The 19,916-nt window shown below is 35.1% G+C and overlaps 3 non-coding genes across 3 annotated transcripts; all 3 read right to left on the bottom strand.

Moving 5' to 3' along the window:
* Positions 1 to 9,388: 9,388 nt before the first annotated feature.
* Positions 9,389 to 9,462, bottom strand: TRNAN-GUU (transfer RNA asparagine (anticodon GUU)). The gene has a single exon. It is a non-coding gene; the product is annotated as a tRNA-Asn (tRNA).
* Positions 9,463 to 10,325: 863 nt separating this feature from the next.
* Positions 10,326 to 10,399, bottom strand: TRNAN-GUU (transfer RNA asparagine (anticodon GUU)). The gene has a single exon. It is a non-coding gene; the product is annotated as a tRNA-Asn (tRNA).
* An 8,357-nt stretch (positions 10,400 to 18,756) lies between these two features.
* On the bottom strand, positions 18,757 to 18,830 carry TRNAN-GUU (transfer RNA asparagine (anticodon GUU)). Its single transcript has one exon. It is a non-coding gene; the product is annotated as a tRNA-Asn (tRNA).
* Positions 18,831 to 19,916: the final 1,086 nt, after the last annotated feature.

Here is a 19,916-nt window from a genome sequence, read left to right on the forward strand (position 1 = left end):
GAATAAATAGAAGATTCTCGTCCCTGGGGGGGATTGAACCACCAACCTTCCGGTTAACAGCCAAACACGCTAACCAATTGCGCCACAGAGACCCTATGTGAGACTTAAACAAACAACTGCTAAGAAAGATTGATCTGGAAAGTTTCCTTGCCAAAGTTTATAAAGTCTATAATCTGGACAGTTATTTTAGGATTTTTCGCTAATTAAAAGGAACACATTGCCATGTTCTTGTGATGAATCAACCCTTCTTGAGTTCTAAGCACTTCCATGAGCAGCAGAGTGGCGCAGCGGAAGCGTGCTGGGCCCATAACCCAGAGGTCGTTGGATCGAAACCATCCTCTGCTATGTGCTATTTTCATTTATCAAATCTAAAATTGGGATTGCTATTTTGACTTTTTTGGTCTTTGCTTATAGTAGAAAATCCATTATCATCTTAACTCATTTAATTCGTATTTTGACAGAAGTGCTGTAGCAAAAAATCCACATAATGTCTTTACTTTACCCTATTACTTCTATGGTTATTGAGAAAAACAAACTACATAGACTCCAGAAGAGCAAATCAGGTGTTCTAACAAGTAATTTATCAAAATCATCTTTCCAGCTTACACTTTGGTGATGCAAAAAGACAATGATTTTGAAAGAAAAATCTTCAAACTTCAAAAAGTTTTTCTTAATTCCTTACCTTTGTACTGATAAGATAACACCTGGTTATAACATAACACAGGCTTCCACTTAAAAATGCTGCTAGGTTGCATTCTGCTGATTAGATATAACCAGGAACAACATTTACCTTCAGGTATTTTCTAAATGTTGAATAAATTGGCTTAAATCAAATTAAACTCACTTTAGAGATAATTGTTTCAGAGAAAGTCTTGAACCCTAACATAAAATAGGTAGTTTGACATGTTGACTTCTCTACCTAAAAATCCCCAAAACTTGATTAAAAGAAGATTCTCGTCCCTGGGTGGGATTGAACCACCAACATTCCAGTTAACAGCCGAATGTGCTAACCAATTGCGCCACAGAAACCCTATATGAGACATAAACAAACAACAGCTAAGAAACATTGATCTGGAAAGTTTCCTTGCCAAAGTTTATAAAGTCTCTAATCTGGACAGTTATTTTAGGATTTTTCGTTAATTAAAAGGAACACATTGCCATGTTCTTGTCATGAATCAACCCTTCTTGAGTTCTAAGCACTTCCATGAGCAGCAGAGTGGAGCAGCGGAAGTGTGCTGGGCCCATAACCCAGAGGTCGATGGATCGAAACCATCCTCTGCTATGTGCTATTTTCATTTATCAAATCTAAAATTGGGATTGCTATTTTGACTTTTTTGGTCTTTGCTTATAGTAGAAAATCCATTTTCATCTTAACTCATTTTAATCGTATTTTGACAGAAGTGCTGTAGCAAAAAATCCACATAATGTCTTTAATTTACCCTATTACTTCTATGGTTATTGAGAAAAACAAACTACATTGACTCCAGAAGAGCAAATCAGGTGATCTAACAAGTAATTTATCAAAATCATCTTTCCAGCTTACACTTTGGTGATGCAATAAGACAATGATTTTGTAAGAAAAATCTTCACACTTCAAAAAGTTTTTCTTAATTCCTTACCTTTGTACTGATAAGATAACACCTGGTTTTAACATAACACAGGCTTCCACTTAAAAATGCTGCTAGGTTGCATTCTGCTGATTAGATATCACCAGGAACAACATTAACCTTCAGGTATTTTCTAAATGTTGAATAAATTGGCTTAAATCAAATTAAACTCACTTTAGAGATAATTGTTTCAGAGAAAGTCTTGAACCATACTATAAAATAGGTAGTTTGACATGTTAACTTCTCTACCTAAAAATCCCCAAAACTTGATTAAAAGAAGATTCTCGTCCCTGGGTGGGATTGAACCACCAATATTCCAATTAATAGCCAAACGTGCTAACCAATTGCGCCACAGAGACCCTATATGAGACATAAACAAACAGCAGCTAAGAAACATTGATCTGGAAAGTTTCCTTGCCAAAGTTTATAAAGTCTCTAATCTGGACAGTTATTTTAGGATTTTTCGTTAATTAATAGGAACACATTGCCATGTTCTTGTCATGAATCAACCCTTCTTGAGTTCTAAGCACTTCCTTGAGCAGCAGAGTGGCACAGCGGAAGCGTGCTGGGCCCATAACCCAGAGGTCGTTGGATCGAAACCATCCTCTGCTATGTGCTATTTTCATTTATCAAATCTAAAATTGGGATTGCTATTTTGACTTTTTTGGTCTTTGCTTATAGTAGAAAATCCATTATCATCTTAACTCATTTAAATCGTATTTTGACAGAAGTGCTGTAGCAAAAAATCCACATAATGTCTTTACTTTACCCTATTACTTCTATGGTTATTGAGAAAAACAAACTACATTGACTCCAGAAGAGCAAATCAGGTGTTCTAACAAGTAATTTATCAAAATCATCTTTCCAGCTTACACTTTGGTGATGCAATAAGACAATGATTTTGTAAGAAAAATCTTCACACTTCAAAAAGTTGTTCTTAATTCCTTACCTTTGTACTGATAAGATAACACCTGGTTATAACATAACACAGGCTTCCACTTAAAAATGCTGCTAGGTTGCATTCTGCTGATTAGATATAACCAGGAACAACATTTACCTTCAGGTATTTTCTAAATGTTGAATAAATTGGTTTAAATCAAATTATACTCACTTTAGAGATAATTGTTTCAGAGAAAGTCTTGAACCCTAACATAAAATAGGTAGTTTTACATGTTGACTTCTCTAAATAAAATTCCCCAAAATTTGAATAAATAGAAGATTCTCGTCCCTGGGGGGGATTGAACCACCAACCTTCCGGTTAACAGCCAAACACGCTAACCAATTGCGCCACAGAGACCCTATGTGAGACTTAAACAAACAACTGCTAAGAAAGATTGATCTGGAAAGTTTCCTTGCCAAAGTTTATAAAGTCTATAATCTGGACAGTTATTTTAGGATTTTTCGCTAATTAAAAGGAACACATTGCCATGTTCTTGTGATGAATCAACCCTTCTTGAGTTCTAAGCACTTCCATGAGCAGCAGAGTGGCGCAGCGGAAGCGTGCTGGGCCCATAACCCAGAGGTCGTTGGATCGAAACCATCCTCTGCTATGTGCTATTTTCATTTATCAAATCTAAAATTGGGATTGCTATTTTGACTTTTTTGGTCTTTGCTTATAGTAGAAAATCCATTATCATCTTAACTCATTTAATTCGTATTTTGACAGAAGTGCTGTAGCAAAAAATCCACATAATGTCTTTACTTTACCCTATTACTTCTATGGTTATTGAGAAAAACAAACTACATAGACTCCAGAAGAGCAAATCAGGTGTTCTAACAAGTAATTTATCAAAATCATCTTTCCAGCTTACACTTTGGTGATGCAAAAAGACAATGATTTTGAAAGAAAAATCTTCAAACTTCAAAAAGTTTTTCTTAATTCCTTACCTTTGTACTGATAAGATAACACCTGGTTATAACATAACACAGGCTTCCACTTAAAAATGCTGCTAGGTTGCATTCTGCTGATTAGATATAACCAGGAACAACATTTACCTTCAGGTATTTTCTAAATGTTGAATAAATTGGCTTAAATCAAATTAAACTCACTTTAGAGATAATTGTTTCAGAGAAAGTCTTGAACCCTAACATAAAATAGGTAGTTTGACATGTTGACTTCTCTACCTAAAATTCCCCAAAATTTGACTAATAGAATATTCTCGTCCCTGGGTGGGATTGAACCACCAACATTCCAGTTAACAGCCGAACGCGCTAACCAATTGCGCCACAGAGACCCTATATGAGACATAAACAAACAACAGCTAAGAAACATTGATCTGGAAAGTTTCCTTGCCAAAGTTTATAAAGTCTCTAATCTGGACAGTTATTTTAGGATTTTTCGTTAATTAAAAGGAACACATTGCCATGTTCTTGTGATGAATCAACCCTTCTTGAGTTCTAAGCACTTCCATAAGCAGCAGAGTGGTGCAGCGGAAGCGTGCTAGGCCCATAACCCAGAGGTCGATGGATCGAAACCATCCTCTGCTATGTGCTATTTTCATTTATCAATTCTAAAATTGGGATTGCTATTTTGACTTTTTTGGTCTTTGCTTATAGTAGAAAATCCATTATCATCTTAACTCATTTTAATCGTATTTTGACAGAAGTGCTGTAGCAAAAAATCCACATAATGTCTTTACTTTACCCTATTACTTCTATGGTTATTGAGAAAAACAAAAAACATTGACTCCAGAAGAGCAAATCAGGTGTTCTAACAAGTAATTTATCAAAATCATCTTTCCAGCTTACACTTTGGTGATGCAATAAGACAATGATTTTGTAAGAAAAATCTTCACACTTCAAAAAGTTTTTCTTAATTCCTTACCTTTGCACTGATAAGATAACACCTGGTTTTAACATAACACAGGCTTCCACTTAAAAATGCTTCTAGGTTGCATTCTGCTGATTAGATATAACCAGGAACAACATTAACCTTCAGGTATTTTCTAAATGTTGAATAAATTGGCTTAAATCAAATTAAACTCACTTTAGAGATAATTGTTTCAGAGAAAGTCTTGAACCCTAACATAAAATAGGTAGTTTGACATGTTGACTTCTCTACCTAAAATTCCCCAAAATTTGACTAATAGAAGATTCTCATCCCTGGGTGGGATTGAACCACCAATATTCCAATTAATAGCCAAACGTGCTAACCAATTGCGCCACAGAGACCCTATATGAGACATAAACAAACAACAGCTAAGAAACATTGATCTGGAAAGTTTCCTTGCCAAAGTTTATAAAGTCTCTAATCTGGACAGTTATTTTAGGATTTTTCGTTAATTAAAAGGAACACATTGCCATGTTCTTGTGATGAATCAACCCTTCTTGAGTTCTAAGCACTTCCATGAGCAGCAGAGTGGCGCAGCGGAAGCGTGCTGGGCCCATAACACAGAGGTCAATGGATCGAAACCATCCTCTGCTTTGTGCTATTTTCATTTTTCAAATCTAAAATTGGGATTTCTATTTTGACTTTGTGGTCTTTGCTTATATTAGAAAATCCATTATCATCTTAACTCATTTTTATCGTATTTTGACAGAAGTGCTGTAGCAAAAAATCCACATAATGTCTTTACTTTACCCTATTACTTCTATGGTTATTGAGAAAAACAAACTACATTGACTCCAGAAGAGCAAATCAGGTGTTCTAACAAGTAATTTATCAAAATCATCTTTCCAGCTTACACTTTGGTGATTCAATAAGACAATGATTTTGTAAGAAAAATCTTCACACTTCAACAAGTTTTTCATAATTCCTTACCTTTGTACTGATAAGATAACACCTGGTTTTAACATAACACAGGCTTCCACTTAAAAATGCTGCTAGGCTGCATTGTGCTGATTAGATATCACCTGAAACAGCATTAACCTTCAGGTATTTTCTAAATGTTGAATAAATTGGCTTAAATCAAATTAAACTCACTTTAGAGATAATTGTTTCAGAGAAAGTCTTGAACCCTTCCTTAAAATAGGTAGTTTGACATGTTGACTTCTCTACCTAAAAATCCCCAAAACTTGATTAAAAGAAGATTCTCGTCCCTGGGTGGGATTGAACCACCAACATTCCAGTTAACAGCCGAATGTGCTAACCAATTGCGCCACAGAAACCCTATATGAGACATAAACAAACAACAGCTAAGAAACATTGATCTGGAAAGTTTCCTTGCCAAAGTTTATAAAGTCTCTAATCTGGACAGTTATTTTAGGATTTTTCGTTAATTAAAAGGAACACATTGCCATGTTCTTGTCATGAATCAACCCTTCTTGAGTTCTAAGCACTTCCATGAGCAGCAGAGTGGAGCAGCGGAAGTGTGCTGGGCCCATAACCCAGAGGTCGATGGATCGAAACCATCCTCTGCTATGTGCTATTTTCATTTATCAAATCTAAAATTGGGATTGCTATTTTGACTTTTTTGGTCTTTGCTTATAGTAGAAAATCCATTTTCATCTTAACTCATTTTAATCGTATTTTGACAGAAGTGCTGTAGCAAAAAATCCACATAATGTCTTTAATTTACCCTATTACTTCTATGGTTATTGAGAAAAACAAACTACATTGACTCCAGAAGAGCAAATCAGGTGATCTAACAAGTAATTTATCAAAATCATCTTTCCAGCTTACACTTTGGTGATGCAATAAGACAATGATTTTGTAAGAAAAATCTTCACACTTCAAAAAGTTTTTCTTAATTCCTTACCTTTGTACTGATAAGATAACACCTGGTTTTAACATAACACAGGCTTCCACTTAAAAATGCTGCTAGGTTGCATTCTGCTGATTAGATATCACCAGGAACAACATTAACCTTCAGGTATTTTCTAAATGTTGAATAAATTGGCTTAAATCAAATTAAACTCACTTTAGAGATAATTGTTTCAGAGAAAGTCTTGAACCATACCATAAAATAGGTAGTTTGACATGTTGACTTCTCTACCTAAAATTCCCCAAAATTTGACTAATAGTAGATTCTCGTCCCTGGGGGGGATTGAACCACCAACCTTCAGGTTAACAGCCAAGCACGCTAACCAATTGCGCCACAGAGACCCTATGTGAGACTTAAACAAACAACTGCTAAGAAAGATTGATCTGGAAAGTTTCCTTGCCAAAGTTTATAAAGTCTATAATCTGGACAGTTATTTTAGGATTTTTCGCTAATTAAAAGGAACACATTGCCATGTTCTTGTGATGAATCAACCCTTCTTGAGTTCTAAGCACTTCCATGAGCAGCAGAGTGGCGCAGCGGAAGCGTGCTGGGCCCATAACCCAGAGGTCGTTGGATCGAAACCATCCTCTGCTATGTGCTATTTTCATTTATCAAATCTAAAATTGGGATTGCTATTTTGACTTTTTTGGTCTTTGCTTATAGTAGAAAATCCATTATCATCTTAACTCATTTAATTCGTATTTTGACAGAAGTGCTGTAGCAAAAAATCCACATAATGTCTTTACTTTACCCTATTACTTCTATGGTTATTGAGAAAAACAAACTACATTGACTCCAGAAGAGCAAATCAGGTGTTCTAACAAGTAATTTATCAAAATCATCTTTCCAGCTTACACTTTGGTGATGCAAAAAGACAATGATTTTGAAAGAAAAATCTTCAAACTTCAAAAAGTTTTTCTTAATTCCTTACCTTTGTACTGATAAGATAACACCTGGTTATAACATAACACAGGCTTCCACTTAAAAATGCTGCTAGGCTGCATTGTGCTGATTAGATATCACCTGAAACAGCATTAACCTTCAGGTATTTTCTAAATGTTGAATAAATTGGCTTAAATCAAATTAAACTCACTTTAGAGATAATTGTTTCAGAGAAAGTCTTGAACCCTTCCTTAAAATAGGTAGTTTGACATGTTGACTTCTCTACCTAAAAATCCCCAAAACTTGATTAAAAGAAGATTCTCGTCCCTGGGTGGGATTGAACCACCAACATTCCAGTTAACAGCCGAATGTGCTAACCAATTGCGCCACAGAAACCCTATATGAGACATAAACAAACAACAGCTAAGAAACATTGATCTGGAAAGTTTCCTTGCCAAAGTTTATAAAGTCTCTAATCTGGACAGTTATTTTAGGATTTTTCGTTAATTAAAAGGAACACATTGCCATGTTCTTGTCATGAATCAACCCTTCTTGAGTTCTAAGCACTTCCATGAGCAGCAGAGTGGAGCAGCGGAAGTGTGCTGGGCCCATAACCCAGAGGTCGATGGATCGAAACCATCCTCTGCTATGTGCTATTTTCATTTATCAAATCTAAAATTGGGATTGCTATTTTGACTTTTTTGGTCTTTGCTTATAGTAGAAAATCCATTTTCATCTTAACTCATTTTAATCGTATTTTGACAGAAGTGCTGTAGCAAAAAATCCACATAATGTCTTTAATTTACCCTATTACTTCTATGGTTATTGAGAAAAACAAACTACATTGACTCCAGAAGAGCAAATCAGGTGATCTAACAAGTAATTTATCAAAATCATCTTTCCAGCTTACACTTTGGTGATGCAATAAGACAATGATTTTGTAAGAAAAATCTTCACACTTCAAAAAGTTTTTCTTAATTCCTTACCTTTGTACTGATAAGATAACACCTGGTTTTAACATAACACAGGCTTCCACTTAAAAATGCTGCTAGGTTGCATTCTGCTGATTAGATATCACCAGGAACAACATTAACCTTCAGGTATTTTCTAAATGTTGAATAAATTGGCTTAAATCAAATTAAACTCACTTTAGAGATAATTGTTTCAGAGAAAGTCTTGAACCATACCATAAAATAGGTAGTTTGACATGTTGACTTCTCTACCTAAAATTCCCCAAAATTTGACTAATAGTAGATTCTCGTCCCTGGGGGGGATTGAACCACCAACCTTCAGGTTAACAGCCAAACACGCTAACCAATTGCGCCACAGAGACCCTATGTGAGACTTAAACAAACAACTGCTAAGAAAGATTGATCTGGAAAGTTTCCTTGCCAAAGTTTATAAAGTCTATAATCTGGACAGTTATTTTAGGATTTTTCGCTAATTAAAAGGAACACATTGCCATGTTCTTGTGATGAATCAACCCTTCTTGAGTTCTAAGCACTTCCATGAGCAGCAGAGTGGCGCAGCGGAAGCGTGCTGGGCCCATAACCCAGAGGTCGTTGGATCGAAACCATCCTCTGCTATGTGCTATTTTCATTTATCAAATCTAAAATTGGGATTGCTATTTTGACTTTTTTGGTCTTTGCTTATAGTAGAAAATCCATTATCATCTTAACTCATTTAATTCGTATTTTGACAGAAGTGCTGTAGCAAAAAATCCACATAATGTCTTTACTTTACCCTATTACTTCTATGGTTATTGAGAAAAACAAACTACATTGACTCCAGAAGAGCAAATCAGGTGTTCTAACAAGTAATTTATCAAAATCATCTTTCCAGCTTACACTTTGGTGATGCAAAAAGACAATGATTTTGAAAGAAAAATCTTCAAACTTCAAAAAGTTTTTCTTAATTCCTTACCTTTGTACTGATAAGATAACACCTGGTTATAACATAACACAGGCTTTCACTTAAAAATGCTGCTAGGTTGCATTCTGCTGATTAGATATCACCAGGAACAAAATTAACCTTCAGGTATTTTCTAATTGTTGAATAAATTGGCTTAAATCAAATTAAACTCACTTTAGAGATAATTGTTTCAGAGAAAGTCTTGAACCCTACCATAAAATAGGTAGTTAGACATGTTGACTTCTCTACCTAAAATTCCCCAAAATTAGACTAATAGAAGATTCTCGTCCCTGGGTGGGATTGAACCACCAACCTTCCGGTTAACAGCCGAACGCACTAACCAATTGCGCCACAGAGACCCTATGTGAGACATAAACTAACAACAGCTAAGAAACATTGATCTGGAAAGTTTCCTTGCCAAAGTTTATAAAGTCTCTAATCTGGACAGTTATTTTAGGATTTTTCGCTAATTAAAAGGAACACATTGCCATGTTCTTGTGATGAATCAACCCTTCTTGAGTTCTAAACACTTCCATGAGCAGCAGAGTGGCGCAGCGGAAGCGTGCTGGGCCAATAACCCAGAGGTCGTTGGATCGAAACCATCCTCTGCTATGTGCTATTTTCATTTATCAAATCTAAAATTGGGATTGCTATTTTGACTTTTTTAGTCTTTGCTTATAGTAGAAAATCCATTATCATCTTAACTGATTTAAATCGTCTTTTGACAGAAGTGCTGTAGCAAAAAATCCACATAATATCTTTACTTTACCCTATTACTTCTATGGTTATTGAGAAAAACAAACTACATTGACTCCAGAAGAGCAAATCAGGTGTTCTATCAAGTAATTTATCAAAATCATCTTTCCAGGTTACACTTTGGTGATGCAATAAGACAATGATTTTGTAAGAAAAATCTTCACACTTCAAAAAGTTTTTCTTAATTCCTTACCTTTGTACTGATAAGATAACACCTGGTTATAACATAACACAGGCTTCCACTTAAAAATGCTGCTAGGTTGCATTCTGCTGATTAGATATAACCAGGAACAACATTTACCTTCAGGTATTTTCTAAATGTTGAATAAATTGGCTTAAATCAAATTAAACTCACTTTAGAGATAATTGTTTCAGAGAAAGTCTTGAACCCTAACATAAAATAGGTAGTATGACATGTTGACTTCTCTACCTAAAATTCCCCAAAATTTGACTAATAGAATATTCTCGTCCCTGGGTGGGATTGAACCACCAAACTTCCGGTTAACAGCCGAACGCGCTAACCAATTGCGCCACAGAGACCCTATGTGAGACATAAACTAACAACAGCTAAGAAACATTGATCTGGAAAGTTTCCTTGCCAAAGTTTATAAAGTCTCTAATCTGGACAGTTATTTTAGGATTTTTCGCTAATTAAAAGGAACACATTGCCATGTTCTTGTGATGAATCAACCCTTCTTGAGTTCTAAGCACTTCCATGAGCAGCAGAGTGGCGCAGCGGAAGCGTGCTGGGCCAATAACCCAGAGGTCGTTGGATCGAAACCATCCTCTGCTATGTGCTATTTTCATTTATCAAATCTAAAATTGGGATTGCTATTTTGACTTTTTTAGTCTTTGCTTATAGTAGAAAATCCATTATCATCTTAACTGATTTAAATCGTATTTTGACAGAAGTGCTGTAGCAAAAAATCCACATAATATCTTTACTTTACCCTATTACTTCTATGGTTATTGAGAAAAACAAACTACATTGACTCCAGAAGAGCAAATCAGGTGTTCTATCAAGTAATTTATCAAAATCATCTTTCCAGCTTACACTTTGGTGATGCAATAAGACAATGATTTTGTAAGAAAAATCTTCACACTTCAAAAAGTTTTTCTTAATTCCTTACCTTTGTACTGATAAGATAACACCTGGTTATAACATAACACAGGCTTCCACTTAAAAATGCTGCTAGGTTGCATTCTGCTGATTAGATATAACCAGGAACAACATTTACCTTCAGGTATTTTCTAAATGTTGAATAAATTGGCTTAAATCAAATTAAACTCACTTTAGAGATAATTGTTTCAGAGAAAGTCTTGAACCCTAACATAAAATAGGTAGTTTGACATGTTGACTTCTCTACCTAAAATTCCCCAAAATTTGACTAATAGAATATTCTCGTCCCTGGGTGGGATTGAACCACCAACATTCCAGTTAACAGCAGAACGCGCTAACCAATTGCGCCACAGAGACCCTATATGAGACATAAACAAACAACAGCTAAGAAACATTGATCTGGAAAGTTTCCTTGCCAAAGTTTATAAAGTCTCTAATCTGGACAGTTATTTTAGGATTTTTCGTTAATTAAAAGGAACACATTGCCATGTTCTTGTGATGAATCAACCCTTCTTGAGTTCTAAGCACTTCCATAAGCAGCAGAGTGGCGCAGCGGAAGCGTGCTAGGCCCATAACCCAGAGGTCGATGGATCGAAACCATCCTCTGCTATGTGTTATTTTCATTTATCAAATCTAAAATTGGGATTGCTATTTTGACTTTTTTGGTCTTTGCTTATAGTAGAAAATCCATTATCATCTTAACTCATTTTAATCGTATTTTGACAGAAGTGCTGTAGCAAAAAATCCACATAATGTCTTTAATTTACCCTATTACTTCTATGGTTATTGAGTAAAACAAACTACATTGACTCCAGAAGAGCAAATCAGGTGATCTAACAAGTAATTTATCAAAATCATCTTTCCAGCTTACACTTTGGTGATGCAATAAGACAATGATTTTGAAAGAAAAATCTTCACACTTCAAAAAGTTTTTCTTAATTCCTTACCTTTGTACTGATAAGATAACACCTGGTTTTAACATAACACAGGCTTCCACTTAAAAATGCTGCTAGGTTGCATTCTGCTGATTAGATATCACCAGGAACAACATTAACCTTCAGGTATTTTCTAAATGTTGAATAAATTGGCTTAAATCAAATTAAACTCACTTTAGAGATAATTGTTTCAGAGTAAGTCTTGAACCCTACCATAAAATAGGTAGTTTGACATGTTGACTTCTCTACCTAAAAATCCCCAAAATTTGACTAATAGAAGATTTTCATCCCTGGGTGGGATTGAACCACCAATATTCCAATTAACAGCTGAACGTGCTAACCAAGTGTGCCACAGAGACCCTATATGAGACATAAACAAACAACAGCTAAGAAACATTGATCTGGAAAGTTTCCTTACCAAAGTTTATAAAGTCTCTAATCTGGACAGTTATTTTAGGATTTTTCATTAATTAAAAGGAACACATTGCCATGTTCTTGTGATGAATCAACCCTTTTTGAGTTCTAAGCACTTCCATGAGCAGCAGAGTGGCCCAGCGGAAGCGTGCTGGGCCCATAACCCAGAGGTCGTTGGATCGAAACCATCCTCTGTTATGTGCTATTTTCATTTATCAAATCTAAAATTGGGATTGCTATTTTGACTTTTTTGGTCTTTGCTTATAGTAGAAAATCCATTATCATCTTAACTCATTTAAATCGTATTTTGACAGAAGTGCTGTAGCAAAAAATCCACATAATGTCTTTACTTTACCCTATTACTTCTATGGTTATTGAGAAAAACAAACTACATTGACTCCAGAAGAGCAAATCAGGTGTTCTAACAAGTAATTTATCAAAATCATCTTTCCAGCTTACACTTTGGTGATGCAAAAAGACAATGATTTTGTAAGAAAAATCTTCAAACTTCAAAAAGTTTTTCTTAATTCCTTACCTTTGTACTGATAAGATAACACCTGGTTATAACATAACACAGGCTTTCACTTAAAAATGCTGCTAGGTTGCATTCTGCTGATTAGATATCACCAGGAACAACATTAACCTTCAGGTATTTTCTAATTGTTGAATAAATTGGCTTAAATCAAATTAAACTCACTTTAGAGATAATTGTTTCAGAGAAAGTCTTGAACCCTACCATAAAATAGGTAGTTTGACATGTTGACTTCTCTACCTAAAAATCCCCAAAATGTGACTAATAGAAGATTTTCGTCCCTGGGTGGGATTGAACCACCAATATTCCAATTAACAGCCGAATGTGCTAACCAATTGTGCCACAGAGACCCTATATGAGACATAAACAAACAACAGCTAAAAAACATTGATCTGGAAAGTTTCCTTACCAAAGTTTATAAAGTCTCTAATCTGGACAGTTATTTTAGGATTTTTCGTTAATTAAAAGGAACACATTGCCATGTTCTTGTGATGAATCAACCCTTCTTGAGTTCTAAGCACTTCCATAAGCAGCAGAGTGGAGCAGCGGAAGCGTGCTAGGCCCATAACCCAGAGGTCGATGGATCGAAACCATCCTCTGCTATGTGTTATTTTCATTTATCAAATCTAAAATTGGGATTGCTATTTTGACTTTTTTGGTCTTTGCTTATAGTAGAAAATCCATTATCATCTTAACTCATTTTAATCGTATTTTGACAGAAGTGCTGTAGCAAAAAATCCACATAATGTCTTTAATTTACCCTATTACTTCTATGGTTATTGAGTAAAACAAACTACATTGACTCCAGAAGAGCAAATCAGGTGATCTAACAAGTAATTTATCAAAATCATCTTTCCAGCTTACACTTTGGTGATGCAATAAGACAATGATTTTGTAAGAAAAATCTTCACACTTCAAAAAGTTTTTCTTAATTCCTTACCTTTGTACTGATAAGATAACACCTGGTTTTAACATAACACAGGCTTCCACTTAAAAATGCTGCTAGGTTGCATTCTGCTGATTAGATATCACCAGGAACAACATTAACCTTCAGGTATTTTCTAAATGTTGAATAAATTGGCTTAAATCAAATTAAACTCACTTTAGAGATAATTGTTTCAGAGTAAGTCTTGAACCCTACCATAAAATAGGTAGTTTGACATGTTGTCTTCTCTACCTAAAAATCCCCAAAATTTGACTAATAGAAGTTTTTCATCCTGGGTGGGATTGAACCACCAATATTCCAATTAACAGCTGAACGTGCTAACCAATTGTGCCACAGAGACCCTATATGAGACATAAACAAACAACAGCTAAGAAACATTGATCTGGAAAGTTTCCTTACCAAAGTTTATAAAGTCTCTAATCTGGACAGTTATTTTAGGATTTTTCATTAATTAAAAGGAACACATTGCCATGTTCTTGTGATGAATCAACCCTTTTTGAGTTCTAAGCACTTCCATGAGCAGCAGAGTGGCCCAGCGGAAGCGTGCTGGGCCCATAACCCAGAGGTCGTTGGATCGAAACCATCCTCTGTTATGTGCTATTTTCATTTATCAAATCTAAAATTGGGATTGCTATTTTGACTTTTTTGGTCTTTGCTTATAGTAGAAAATCCATTATCATCTTAACTCATTTAAATCGTATTTTGACAGAAGTGCTGTAGCAAAAAATCCACATAATGTCTTTACTTTACCCTATTACTTCTATGGTTATTGAGAAAAACAAACTACATTGACTCCAGAAGAGCAAATCAGGTGTTCTAACAAGTAATTTATCAAAATCATCTTTCCAGCTTACACTTTGGTGATGCAAAAAGACAATGATTTTGTAAGAAAAATCTTCAAACTTCAAAAAGTTTTTCTTAATTCCTTACCTTTGTACTGATAAGATAACACCTGGTTATAACATAACACAGGCTTTCACTTAAAAATGCTGCTAGGTTGCATTCTGCTGATTAGATATCACCAGGAACAACATTAACCTTCAGGTATTTTCTAATTGTTGAATAAATTGGCTTAAATCAAATTAAACTCACTTTAGAGATAATTGTTTCAGAGAAAGTCTTGAACCCTACCATAAAATAGGTAGTTTGACATGTTGACTTCTCTACCTAAAAATCCCCAAAATGTGACTAATAGAAGATTTTCATCCCTGGGTGGGATTGAACCACCAATATTCCAATTAACAGCCGAATGTGCTAACCAATTGTGCCACAGAGACCCTATATGAGACATAAACAAACAACAGCTAAGAAACATTGATCTGGAAAGTTTCCTTGCCAAAGTTTATAAAGTCTCTAATCTGGACAGTTATTTTAGGATTTTTCGCTAATTAAAAGGAACACATTGCCATGTTCTTGTGATGAATCAACCCTTCTTGAGTTCTAAGCACTTCCATGAGCAGCAGAGTGGCGCAGCGGAAGCGTGCTGGGCCAATAACCCAGAGGTCGTTGGATCGAAACCATCCTCTGCTATGTGCTATTTTCATTTATCAAATCTAAAATTGGGATTGCTATTTTGACTTTTTTAGTCTTTGCTTATAGTAGAAAATCCATTATCATCTTAACTGATTTAAATCGTATTTTGACAGAAGTGCTGTAGCAAAAAATCCACATAATATCTTTACTTTACCCTATTACTTCTATGGTTATTGAGAAAAACAAACTACATTGACTCCAGAAGAGCAAATCAGGTGTTCTATCAAGTAATTTATCAAAATCATCTTTCCAGCTTACACTTTGGTGATGCAATAAGACAATGATTTTGTAAGAAAAATCTTCACACTTCAAAAAGTTTTTCTTAATTCCTTACCTTTGTACTGATAAGATAACACCTGGTTATAACATAACACAGGCTTCCACTTAAAAATGCTGCTAGGTTGCATTCTGCTGATTAGATATAACCAGGAACAACATTTACCTTCAGGTATTTTCTAAATGTTGAATAAATTGGCTTAAATCAAATTAAACTCACTTTAGAGATAATTGTTTCAGAGAAAGTCTTGAACCCTAACATAAAATAGGTAGTTTGACATGTTGACTTCTCTACCTAAAATTCCCCAAAATTTGACTAATAGAATATTCTCGTCCCTGGGTGGGATTGAACCACCAACATTCCAGTTAACAGCAGAACGCGCTAACCAATTGCGCCACAGAGACCCTATATGAGACATAAACAAACAACAGCTAAGAAACATTGATCTGGAAAGTTTCCTTACCAAAGTTTATAAAGTCTCTAATCTGGACAGTTATTTTAGGATTTTTCATTAATTAAAAGGAACACATTGCCATGTTCTTGTGATGAATCAACCCTTTTTGAGTTCTAAGCACTTCCATGAGCAGCAGAGTGGCCCAGCGGAAGCGTGTTGGGCCCATAACCCAGAGGTCATTGGATCGAAACCATCCTCTGTTATGTGCTATTTTCATTTATCAAATCTAAAATTGGGATTGCTATTTTGACTTTTTTGGTCTTTGCTTATAGTAGAAAATCCATTATCATCTTAACTCATTTAAATCGTATTTTGACAGAAGTGCTGTAGCAAAAAATCCACATAATGTCTTTACTTTACCCTATTACTTCTATGGTTATTGAGAAAAACAAACTACATTGACTCCAGAAGAGCAAATCAGGTGTTCTAACAAGTAATTTATCAAAATCATCTTTCCAGCTTACACTTTGGTGATGCAAAAAGACAATGATTTTGTAAGAAAAATCTTCAAACTTCAAAAAGTTTTTCTTAATTCCTTACCTTTGTACTGATAAGATAACACCTGGTTATAACATAACACAGGCTTTCACTTAAAAATGCTGCTAGGTTGCATTCTGCTGATTAGATATCACCAGGAACAACATTAACCTTCAGGTATTTTCTAATTGTTGAATAAATTGGCTTAAATCAAATTAAACTCACTTTAGAGATAATTGTTTCAGAGAAAGTCTTGAACCCTACCATAAAATAGGTAGTTTGACATGTTGACTTCTCTACCTAAAAATCCCCAAAATGTGACTAATAGAAGATTTTCGTCCCTGGGTGGGATTGAACCACCAATATTCCAATTAACAGCCGAATGTGCTAACCAATTGTGCCACAGAGACCCTATATGAGACATAAACAAACAACAGCTAAGAAACATTGATCTGGAAAGTTTCCTTGCCAAAGTTTATAAAGTCTCTAATCTGGACAGTTATTTTAGGATTTTTCGTTAATTAAAAGGAACACATTGCCATGTTCTTGTGATGAATCAACCCTTCTTGAGTTCTAAGCACTTCCATGAGCAGCAGAGTGGCGCAGCAGAAGCGTGCTGGGCCCATAACACAGAGGTCAATGGATCGAAACCATCCTCTGCTTTGTGCTATTTTCATTTTTCAAATCTAAAATTGGGATTTCTATTTTGACTTTGTGGTCTTTGCTTATAGTAGAAAATCCATTATCATCTTAACTCATTTTAATCGTATTTTGACAGAAGTGCTGTAGCAAAAAATCCACATAATGTCTTTACTTTACCCTATTACTTCTATGGTTATTGAGAAAAACAAACTACATTGACTCCAGAAGAGCAAATCAGGTGTTCTAACAAGTAATTTATCAAAATCATCTTTCCAGCTTACACTTTGGTGATGCAAAAAGACAATGATTTTGTAAGAAAAATCTTCAAACTTCAAAAAGTTTTTCTTAATTCCTTACCTTTGTACTGATAAGATAACACCTGGTTATAACATAACACAGGCTTTCACTTAAAAATGCTGCTAGGTTGCATTCTGCTGATTAGATATCACCAGGAACAACATTAACCTTCAGGTATTTTCTAATTGTTGAATAAATTGGCTTAAATCAAATTAAACTCACTTTAGAGATAATTGTTTCAGAGAAAGTCTTGAACCCTACCATAAAATAGGTAGTTTGACATGTTGACTTCTCTACCTAAAAATCCCCAAAATGTGACTAATAGAAGATTTTCGTCCCTGGGTGGGATTGAACCACCAATATTCCAATTAACAGCCGAATGTGCTAACCAATTGTGCCACAGAGACCCTATATGAGACATAAACAAACAACAGCTAAGAAACATTGATCTGGAAAGTTTCCTTGCCAAAGTTTATAAAGTCTCTAATCTGGACAGTTATTTTAGGATTTTTCGCTAATTAAAAGGAACACATTGCCATGTTCTTGTGATGAATCAACCCTTCTTGAGTTCTAAGCACTTCCATGAGCAGCAGAGTGGAGCAGCGGAAGCGTGCTGGGCCAATAACCCAGAGGTCGTTGGATCGAAACCATCCTCTGCTATGTGCTATTTTCATTTATCAAATCTAAAATTGGGATTGCTATTTTGACTTTTTTAGTCTTTGCTTATAGTAGAAAATCCATTATCATCTTAACTGATTTAAATCGTATTTTGACAGAAGTGCTGTAGCAAAAAATCCACATAATATCTTTACTTTACCCTATTACTTCTATGGTTATTGAGAAAAACAAACTACATTGACTCCAGAAGAGCAAATCAGGTGTTCTATCAAGTAATTTATCAAAATCATCTTTCCAGCTTACACTTTGGTGATGCAATAAGACAATGATTTTGTAAGAAAAATCTTCACACTTCAAAAAGTTTTTCTTAATTCCTTACCTTTGTACTGATAAGATAACACCTGGTTATAACATAACACAGGCTTCCACTTAAAAATGCTGCTAGGTTGCATTCTGCTGATTAGATATAACCAGGAACAACATTTACCTTCAGGTATTTTCTAAATGTTGAATAAATTGGCTTAAATCAAATTAAACTCACTTTAGAGATAATTGTTTCAGAGAAAATCTTGAACCCTACCATAAAATAGGTAGTTAGACATGTTGACATCTCTACCTAAAATTCCCCAAAATTTGACTAATAGAAGATTCTCGTCCCTGGGTGGGATTGAACCACCAACCTTCCGGTTAACAGCCGAACGCACTAACCAATTGCGCCACAGAGACCCAATGTGAGAGATAAACTAACAACAGCTAAGAAACATTGATCTGGAAAGTTTCCTTGCCAAAGTTTATAAAGTCTCTAATCTGGACAGTTATTTTAGGATTTTTCATTAATTAAAAGGAACACATTGCCATGTTCTTGTGATGAATCAACCCTTCTTGAGTTCTAAGCACTTCCATGAGCAGCAGAGTGGCGCAGCGGAAGCGTGCTGGGCCCATAACCCAGAGGTCGTTGGATTGAAACCATCCTCTGCTATGTGGTATTTTCATTTATCAAATCTAAAATTGGGATTGCTATTTTGACTTTTTTGGTCTTTGCTTATAGTAGAAAATCCATTATCATCTTAACTCATTTAATTCGTATTTTGACAGAAGTGCTGTAGCAAAAATCCACATAATGTCTTAACTTTACCCTATTACTTCTATGGTTATTGAGAAAAACAAACTACATTGACTCCAGAAGAGCAAATCAGGTGTTCTAACAAGTAATTTATCAAAATCATCTTTCCAGCTTACACTTTGGTGATGCAATAAGACAATGATTTTGTAAGAAAAATCTTCAAACTTCAAAAAGTTTTTCTTAATTCCTTACCTTTGTACTGATAAGATAACACCTGGTTATAACATAACACAGGCTTTCACTTAAAAATGCTGCTAGGTTGCATTCTGCTGATTAGATATCACCAGGAACAACATTAACCTTCAGGTTTTTTCTAATTGTTGAATAAATTGGCTTAAATCATATTAAACTCACTTTAGAGATAATTGTTTCAGAGAAAGTCTTGAACCCTACCATAAAATAGGTAGTTAGACATGTTGACTTCTCTACCTAAAATTCCCCAAAATTTGACTAATAGAAGATTCTCGTCCCTGGGTGGGATTAAACCACCAACCTTCCGGTTAACAGCTGAACGCGCTAACCAATTGCGCCACAGAGACCCTATGTGAGACATAAACTAACAACAGCTAAGAAACATTGATCTGGATAGTTTCCTTGTCAAAGTTTATAAAGTCTCTAATCTGGACAGTTATTTTAGGATTTTTCACTAATTAAAAGGAACACATTGCCATGTTCTTGTGATGAATCAA

Source organism: Taudactylus pleione, unplaced genomic scaffold (assembly GCF_031769625.1).
Source record: "Taudactylus pleione unplaced genomic scaffold, aTauple2 ptg000134l, whole genome shotgun sequence".
Classification (NCBI taxonomy): domain Eukaryota; kingdom Metazoa; phylum Chordata; class Amphibia; order Anura; family Myobatrachidae; genus Taudactylus; species Taudactylus pleione.